The 9,942-nt window shown below is 38.9% G+C and overlaps 1 long non-coding RNA gene across 1 annotated transcript in view; it reads left to right on the top strand.

The window, feature by feature from the left end:
• The first annotated feature begins 1,214 nt into the window (after window positions 1-1,214).
• The window catches only part of LOC133280507 (uncharacterized), an 18,377-nt gene continuing 9,649 nt past the window's right edge, over window positions 1,215-9,942 (top strand). Inside the window, exons 1-2 of the long non-coding RNA XR_009747192.1 lie at window positions 1,215-3,051; window positions 5,761-6,002. This is a non-coding gene — a long non-coding RNA (uncharacterized LOC133280507). The remainder of the gene's footprint in view (window positions 3,052-5,760; window positions 6,003-9,942) is intronic.

The raw sequence follows: 9,942 nt of genomic DNA, 5'->3' as shown, positions 1-9,942 counted from the left end.
AGATTCAGGTTAAGGCTTGGTATTGAGAATTCATGCTGTAGAAATATATTATCCAGTTGCCCAACAGCAACAATATGATCTTTGCAGATAGCATGTAAAAAAACTTCTTTCTTCAGTTTATTATGTGACTTAGGGAATGAGTACATTAATAAACTGCAATTAACACTATGAAGTGTTTTCATCTACTTATGCATTTTTAAAATCGTTAGGAGTGAGAAGAGAGTGAGAAGCCAGTGTCCTGGATCATCTGAGATGTAAGAAATGAGTGCATTGGAAAACAGAGATTGTTAGGCCTTATTTGCAGTTTACTTTGCTTCCGCTGTATCTCCAAACATGGGATTATAAAGCTCTGCTTGGATTTTGTGATTTTGTTTGTTAGGTAAGTGCCCTGCTCAGAAATCATCAAAGTGTGTATGTTTAATTTAAGGAAAAATAGACATTGTTATTTTACTATGAGTAAAATAATACTTACATGGGATGTGCAGCAGTGCAACTCACAGATAACAAGTATTTATAAGCTAACACAGGATTAAATGAAAAAATAGAAGGTAGTTATTTGACCAAAGTTAACAACATTGTTTCCAAATTTATAGTAGATGATAGATATTATTCTTTACACTAAATTTCAGATGCAGAGTCTTAGACTTAAATTATGTTTAATCCTCTTGAAATTTGGGGCTTAAACCTGTGGTTTATACCTTATTTAGAAGTCCCAACTGTAGTAAAATTGCATATCACTACCTTAATGATGGAGTACATTGCAAATTTGGAATTTCTTATATTTAGTCAGGAATTACATTGCATATGGTAAACAAGTGAACGTTTCAACTCTTCAAAGATGATAATGTATGTTCTTTCACTATAGATAAGTATGTAGGCATGAATGACAGACTCCTACCATCAGTAGTTTTCAAAAGAGTCTATGTATTATGCCATTTAGGAAGTGATTTTTGGTGGTGATAGTAATTCTTGCTACAAGAAAATCTGGGAACATTTTAAGACAAAGAAAAATGCTAATTTCTTCTGTGTGCCTTGGGATAAGGTTACAGGTGTTATGTTAGCCTGTACTGTTAGAAATCTTCCCTGTGAGGAATAATTTCTTCAATAGACATTTCAGCAATTGCTTTTCTATACACATTCTAGCTAGGGCTTCATTCATCCTTTATACTTTTTAATTTTGTTTTTCCTCCTTCATTTAGGTTTTCACACTCATCACCACAGACTCTTTCTTCCGAGTCCCTTTGACAGTTCCCAGGCTGCCTGCCATCTGTGGATGCAACTCTTTATGATCCACCCCTTCAGTTAAAGAGTTTGTGTTTGTAAGACTAACATATCCATAAACAGGCCAATATACCTGTGGTTGAAAACTGTGTATATTACATTTCTCACTATCAGTTGGCTACAGAGGTCTTGGGTGCATGAGGCAGAAAGGGTCCACAGACTGCTGGATCAAGCCTTTCAACTGAATTCGGTGTCACCCTAAAAGCAGTACTCACTGTTGGAGATTAGTGTCGTTCTCCCTAATACCCAAATCTAACAGTGTGTGTCTGTTGGGATTTCAGACACCAAATGCTGATCTGAGCTCTTCCCGGTAACTGAGAACCTGCAAACCACTTTTATGTACAAGATAAACTTGTCACCATCAGTAAAGATCTCTGTCACGTGTGAGTCTCTTTCCTCTCTGCTTTTTTAATACCATGAGATCCTAGGGAACTCACAATTTAAAAAGTAGCATGTAAAAAGAAAAGTAATTTGCTGATTGCCTGGCTTCTTGCTGCTGCACTGCCAGATAAAATAAAGCACAATAAGGTGAAAATGATCGTTTCAACAGTTTTAAGACTGTTAAGAGGAAAAAAAACAAACCCAAAACCTCTGATTCCCTGCCCTAAATGGAGTCTCATCTCTTTATCAGAAAGGATAACAGCTTTAGAGTAAGATGCTGCCATTCACTCTTAGTCAGCAGTTTTGAAAAGTCAACTTCCTATTCTTAACCTGGATTTCAAAGACATCTGGGTGCTTCAGCTGGTGAAATGTGTTTGTCAATCACATGTCTACAGATACCTGGATAGTTTAATGATCATTTTTCTGGTTAGGGATGCAGTGTGAGGCTGTGCATCAGTGCTAATGTTTATAGTTGCACTTAAGTGCTGGCTAAGTAAGGAAAGATGATGCATCTCAAAAGTCATCATGGGTTATTTTGCCTTTAGATATCCTTGGATTTAGTAACAAGTAAATAGAAATACTTTCTAGTAAAAGAGTCTTTTTAGTAAAAAAAGTCTTAGTAAAAACTGGATGCCATACATAAACTAACATCTGAAATAAGCGAATGTTTTGTTTATTTAACCACTAAATTGTGTTAGATTAAAAGCCATTCTGAGGAAAATTGCATAGTTTTGTTCTGGAGACATCAACTGATAAAAATCAATGCTTCCCTTTGAATCTTGTCTCAGTAGTTCATAGCCTTCATCCTTAGAATTTCTGGTTTTATTTTCCTTGACCTTTCAGAGAATCTCTGCAGGTTGGGATGTCCTAATTTTCCTTGACTAATTTTCCTTCCTGAGCAAAGCCCACAGGAAAATCCTCAGCAAATGACAGTTCCAGCTCACTAAACACCAAACAGGTCACACTGGGTTGGTATAGCAGGCTTCTTGTGACATCTGGGAGTCTTTCATCCTGGGTCTAGAAGGGTGCACCCCATTCTGCCCAACTGTACGTATTTCCTTATCCCTTTGTTGTCATCCCTTTAATGCAAATGACCTCCGTAGTTAAAACCTAGGAAATTCTAATTAGGTGTAGAAAATGTTCCCTTAGTAAGACTTCTTTTCTTTGTGCCATTTATAATGGATGTGATAATTTGATAGATGTTTTGTGTTGCTTTTTCTCCAAGAGAAATTGTCAGTCACTTTGGGTTTTTGTTCTTTCCAGTTTTTTCATTGAGAATATGTATCCTTAAAAAAATATCGAGGTTATAAATACAAGAAGTGTTCCATACTGAAAGCAGGGATCACTGTCCACCAACCATATGAACAGAGGCAGGGCATCCTCGACATGGTAAGTACATTTTGGCTAAGGCAGAATTTGACCTCATTTGCTCCTGCAGCTTTATCAAAGCGGAGATGGGACTGTGACTATTATTTGTTTGCTTGCAGACTTCAGACATGCAAAAGGAAATGTTAAGAACTGTATCCCACTATAAATAACTTACTGGGACTGCATGAGTTCATTATAGTAATTGCAACCATTTGAATTCAGTCTATTCCATTTCCTAAGACTGGTGGTAGCTTTATGAAGTAAAAATTGACAGTTTTACACTAGATACTTTAATAGCTAATTAAGCCTGCTACTTCATTATTTCATCTTGAAAATTATACCAATGCCAAGGTAAAGCTTAAGGGCAGTGTAAGTAGCTGTGGTTACTGTCAAACTACTGACCATCTGTCAGAGTGAAAACTACACAATAAAGTCAATGTGTGGTAGCTACCTTTCACAGTCATATCTGGTTTAGAAACTATTTGTTTCCTAAAGAAAAAGTGGGTGTAGTGGCAAAGTTTCCTGGGAAACAGAGTCCCTGTTTTCCAAGCATTTTTCTTTTTTTAACTAATAACAGTATTTGTTTGTTGTTAAAATCTGCCTTTGTTTTCAGGGAATATCTCCAATTGGTGAAAAATTTGTTACACCAAGACAGCAACTTTTTTTTTTCCTCTGTATTCAAATGAAAAGTGATCATTTGGTATCGCATCTTCTCGGACAGTATTCAGTATGTCCATGAAGTAGTTAAGATATGGTATGCCAGGCAAAGAAACAAGCTTTCTGCCTTCCCTTTGAGATTAGAAGAACGGAATCCAGCTTTGGTCTGTGTAATATGACAGCCCTTTAAGATATTCTTTTTCTCATCAGGATGTATTGTCTGTAGTTTAACAACACAGTTGCAAGATCACTTGCCTTGTGGTCGGCATGTGGTTGTTCACACGTGTACATAAGCAACTGATCCTAAAGTGAAGTAAAGGATTTAGGCTTTTAGGCTGAGCCCAGCAATAAGTTTTTGGATCAGGCTTTGGGACAAAAGTGGTGCACATGCCAGCATTTTAGGGTGTGTAATTTGTATCTCTGTATGTGTTGTATGAATGTGCTTTGCACATTATTTCAAGCCACATGGTTAGCAAATGTTGACTGATTAAAGCATAAAAGGAAAACTTGTTTTCCACCATACCTTCTCTCACCATATACTACCATCCTGCTTCATTACTCTTCAGTGCTGCACAGGGAAGTGGTGGAGTCACCATCCTTGAAGGTATTTAAGAGATGAGTAGAAGTGGCACATAGGGGACATTTGGCAGTTTATGGTTGGACTTGCTGATATTAAATGTCATTTCAAACCTAAATGATTCGATGATATCACACGGGGGGGGGGGGGAATTCTGAAACAATTAATCATGAGCCCATCCCCCAAACACTACAAACTCTAAAAGATAAGGCAAACCCCAAGCTTGCCTGTTATCCTTGCCAGCAGAGAGTAGGACACACTGACACATACTTTCCTGACCTTGAGAACTAATTAGATGAGTTCTTTACACCTAGGGATGAAGTCTCACACGCTGAAAATATTCTGAATAGTTTCAAGGACAGAAATCCCTTTGGTCTCAAAAAAAAAAAAAAGAAAAGGAAAGATCACCCCATTGTTCTCCTCTGTACACACCTCCAAATATTGAAAATACAGGCTGATTTAGAGCCTTTATCCTCATATGTAAAATCTCTGTGGAGATTTTTCCTGAGAGGAATTTTTAGCTTTAAAATTGAAACTGTCAGGGACAAGGAGAGCTCACACAGGTGAGCAGCAAATACTTCAGAGAGGTAACGAATTAGTTTGCAGTTCAGTGCAGTGGGAGATCAAACTGGCCGTGTGCCTTTCACCCTGAGAACAGCGCGTGAAGTTACCAGGTTTTGACTGGGTGGCATTTTGTCAGACAGCACATACATTCACACACACAAGCCAAAGTGTGCAAACCAAGAGTTATTTACTATGGCAAATCAAGGAAGTATAAAATGAGAGAGAAAAGGAAGACTAAAAGTCTTATTTCTGGGTTTGGATATGTGCAATATTTTCAGATATTATAGAGATAAGCATATAAAAATATAAAGCTTGTTTTCCACTTCCTGAGAGTTTATAGGCTTTTGAGACATCTGTGTGTTATAATTCATTAGATTTGTGCACAGATATCAAATTAAGTGATGTCAGTTTTATCTCAGCCTTTGCTCCATGAAGCTAGCATAGGGACCTGCATTACAGTTTGCATCTTTAATGTATTAAACTCCAAAATACATGTCTGAGGTAGGAAATGTCTTTATGCCCATGTTACAAACTGGACACTGTAGCACAGAGAAGTATTTTTTGTTTGCAGTTAGGGTCCCAGTGATGCAGGGATGGCTAATGAGATGTTTAGAGATGTCTGGGCTCCTATCGTCACATCCAAGTCTGGTCTGCGTCATTTGCTCCAGGTCCTATTGGCAGTGAGAGGAATGGATCCATTTTCTCGAATGACTTGTCCTGGCAGTCTGGCTGGTGGATCATCCATTTTCTCTCGGGCATGAGAAAAGGCAGTAGCCACAGAGAGCAACGGACAGCGCACTGACAAGTTCCGATTATACAGTGCAGCCAGTGGCAACATCGTTTGCTCTGGTTTCAGTTCTGGGGGAGGAAGCTGGAAAAAAAAAATACTGTAAAAAGTGAGGTTTGTCCATTGTTTTATTGTTTTCACATAGGTTTTTGTCTAAGTGGTGCACTTGTGTTCTCCTTTCTGGCTATGTCATGCATAGCTATTTTATATGCTATAAACTGACATGAAGTTTTGGCACTGCCCCCTGAACTGTGACATCTTGTCAGATGGAAGCTGTTACGTGGGGAGAACACAGTTCTTGCAGCAGAGGGTATTTGCAATGATCCCTCCATGAGAATGAGCAGCCTGAATTTCTCCATGCCAGCTAGTGCCATAAACATGGAGAAGGTATGTGGAAATGTCATTTTTACATATACATATATATATATATATATATATAGTGGTTTTTTTTAAATGGTTGATGTTGTATCTGCTTTGCAACTCTTAGCTGGCCTTCCATGGAGTGCTCAAAGAAGACAGGAAGATTGTGATTCCTGTCTCTGACACAGGCACAAGGAAGGACAAAGACTTACTGTTACAGAACCATATTCCCTGGGATCTGGCACTTTTACTGTGGCAGAGTAATGGTGGAGTTTTACCTCCACCATCTGGAGGTGGTAAAACATATCTCTCATTCCCTCAACAAAGCAGAAGCTTGCTCAAGTTACCAGCTGATCCAGTTGTGGAAAGGCTGATCAGTCCCCTTACTCCAGTGATTTTCTTCTGGAACTTTTTAATTCTCTAAGGAGAGCTACTACTGCTGTAGAGAGTGTGTAGGTTACTCTGGACACACTCAAATCTTCCCCACACAGCCCAATCTTACACGACACTGGGACCTTATTAAGGCTCCCCCACTTTAAGTCAACTAGATTCCATGTTCTGTAGAAGAGCAAAGGCAATACATGTGTGTATACAGTTACAGATCTGTGGTTGGTTTCATTATTGACTGTGGAGATTTTGCTGGTTGACTGTATGTCCATCAAAAATACATTTCATATGCATTATGCAGTACTGTAAGAAATGGATACCGGATTCAGAGTTGAAAAAAAAAAAAAGCACAGAAGTGCTAACAGCACCCTCCAGCAAAAGCATTTCAAGTGTTTAAGTCACTGTATTTCAGGAGGTGCGATTTCAGTTTGTATTATTGCTCAAAATGGCTAAACATAGAAGCAAATGAAAAATCATACACACAGAGGGATGCTAACACAAAGGGCATCTTTTTCCCCTCACATCTATATGACCCTGCCTGAATGGAGGTTAAAGGGATGTAAGTAAAAGCAACTGGTAGTTCTCCAGTTTCATCTGAGGTACAAAAGGCAAGCCTGAGAGGTGTGAAGCTGGCCTGAATGTGAAAACAAAATCATAATGTGACTATGTAAATAAAATGAAAATAACCAGAATGTTCTCTAACCAGATTATAGTGTCATCTCCAGCCCAAGAGGCAGCCTGAACCATGGTCTCTGCAGGTACCTCTTTCTTTAGCATCACTGACTGCTGCTGCTGCTGCTACCCACAGAGCCTCTTAACAAGCAGAAACTGGTAGCTGAACTAATGAGCCTGGGAAGGTGCAATGAAATCCATAGTTCACTAAAGCTTCCTCTATAACTCTGGGTCTTTTCTGTTCTTTGTGGTGAGAGATGCTGCAAGCCCTGCCTTGAAAATGCAAACACTTGCTGAATTCATTCCCGTTTTGGAAACCACTGGAAGATTTTCATAGCTTCAAACGAAGATTTTTCTTGAAACCACAGAGAAGGGTGTTTTCTTTATCCTTTCACACAGTTAAAATCTAGACAGCCCTGAAACCTAGGGAAATTGAGCACTTCTACACTCCCCTGTATTTCCCAAACAGTTGATACTGGTAATTAATACAGGCTTTATCCAAGGGCTGCTTGGTCAATTTAAACTTTCAGTACAACCTAGGCATCTGAAGCTATAAAATTGACATATAAATGTGGATAAAAACATCATATATTTAGTTTTGCCATATAGTGGATTAGTCACGTAGCTAGACCATACTTGGCCATGCAGTGAGGATGTTCTTCCATGCATTTCATTTAAACAGACATGCTTACCTGTTTTCACTGTTCCATGCTTTGTCTTCCTGTACTATTATTGTAGCTGGGGGGGGGAGTGTTAAGTGAAAAAAAGTATTCTTAAAATACATTAAACACAGAGGAGGTAACGGCATGTTGATATTTTTTCACATACCTGCAAGGCTAGATATTAACGGTCTCGGTGATACTAAGCTTGGAAGGCATTTTGCCAAGAGAAGACACTAAAAGATACCCTATAGAGCCAAACTGTTGTTAATCTCCATACACTACATGACTTACAATACCTGGACATACACCAAAGAAGAAACATTTTGCCAAATCTACTTGTATTTTTTAATCTAAGCAAGACATCAGCATTATGTAGACACTTCTAGCAGGTATTTTATGACCTGTGTAACAAACTTACATTGTCTTAAAGAGTATCAGGCTATTAGATGTGTTTGTTAAAGCAGTAGTTCCTGGGGGCATGGGCATGTGAAAGCCTGTTGACTTTTATTCTGAAACATCTGAAAATCTCCCCATGTGGCTGCAAAACAAGCTTTGGAAAATGTGTGCCATTGCAGGTTTAGAAGTCAGAAAAAAAACCATAAAAGAATGAAAACATACATTGGAAAAGTCTAGAAAAAGCAAAGTCCAAGATTGTTTTTAGTGCCTGACAGATTTTTAATTTAGAATTGTTGAGGCAGTACTATATGAGTGAATTTTACTATGAGTTTACATGGTAACATAAAAGTTAATGGAAATTATGCTTGAAATACATTTTTTCCATGATGTGCATGAAGTTCTGACATACACCACTGTTTAAGTCAGTATGCAGTGCAACCTTTTGGTTTTTTTTTCTTTTTACCATGGGAAAAAAAATCACTATTTCTAGTGAAAAACCTGTTCTGCTAATATTTCTTCAGAATTTCTGCTATTTTTTGTGTCACCAAAAATGCCCTTTGGAAATTGGAGGACAACTTAGTAGTTATTTTGAACACTTTATAGTAGTTGACTTGCTAAATCAAGATAAATTACAGTCATCCCCAGACATGTTCATGAGCTTGTCGAGATCACAGCCTACAAACACATGAAACAAGACAGGGTATTCCCTTCCATATGCAAGCTCCAGGAGCAGTTTTAAAGTTGTGAGGAGACATCAGCTCTGAGTTCCCCTTGAGTGTGAGGGCTTTAAATGGCAGAACGCTGACTGCTAATTACTAGGATGAAAATGTATGTTTTCTAAATGTGTGATAAACTGCTCTTGAAACGTGAGAACCCACAAACAGGATGTGGTTTTCAGCTATGCATATAGTTGTTCTAAGTTAGTTTTTTGCATTTGTTTTTGCAAACTCTATTTTAACACAAGACTTAACTGGAAGTCACAAGAATTGTCATTTGAATATTTCTCACATTTTTATCTTGAGCTGTCATCCATGAGAGAGCACTACTACGTGCTATTCCCGCTCTGGTGGCACAGTCGTCATGGCCATTACATAGTTTGGCAGATGCAACCATTAAGCTTACCATTGTGCTCTGAAGTTGGCATACAGGGCAGCGTGGAAACAAAAACAGCATTCCAGAAATGATCCCTGCAGTGCACTGGTCCAGATTTTGTTGGCTGGGCCAGGATGCTTTGCAGCTACCTGCCATTGACCATGGAGGAAGGTATGTTCTTAAATACATCTGGATGCCTGGACCCAGCTTCTGTGAACAAGATTAAACATATAAGTGACGGAGTTGCTAACCGCTGCCTGCTTTTTTACCTAAATGCTCACTTTTGCAGAATAATTTCAATGGGACTAAATGCTCCAGGTTCAACCACAGGAACTTGTGGGGCTGAAACATGGCATGCTTTGCTAAATGCAGAGATTCCCTCTGCAAGTACTTTAAATGATATAATCATGAGGGTGGTGAGACACTGGCACGGGTTGCACAGTGACTGCCCCATCCCTGGCAGTGTTCAAGGCCAGATTGGCAGGGGCTTGGAGCAACCTGATCTAGTAGAAGGTGTCCCTGTCCATGGCAGGGGGTTGGAACTAGATGAGCTTGAAAGTCCCTTCCAACCCAAATCACTCTGTGATTCTGTGATAATGACCTCTTGAAAACAGTCTGTATATAAAGACTGCACTTAAATGTATAATGTTTCAGGTACAAACACTGCACTTGCTGGCATGAATCTTCAATAAGCTCCTGTGACTTCAAGATCCTGCCCCTACCACAGGCCAACCAGGAGGGCTCCTGAAGGGTCAGAG

Source organism: Pezoporus flaviventris, unplaced genomic scaffold, assembly GCF_033815535.1.
Source record: "Pezoporus flaviventris isolate CSIRO_AGI_PZ_B2104156 unplaced genomic scaffold, CSIRO_AGI_Pfla_v1 ptg000083l, whole genome shotgun sequence".
NCBI classification, from domain to species: domain Eukaryota; kingdom Metazoa; phylum Chordata; class Aves; order Psittaciformes; family Psittacidae; genus Pezoporus; species Pezoporus flaviventris.
The sequence above is the reverse complement of the archived record's forward strand: the minus strand, read 5'-3'. Positions and strand labels throughout refer to the sequence as shown.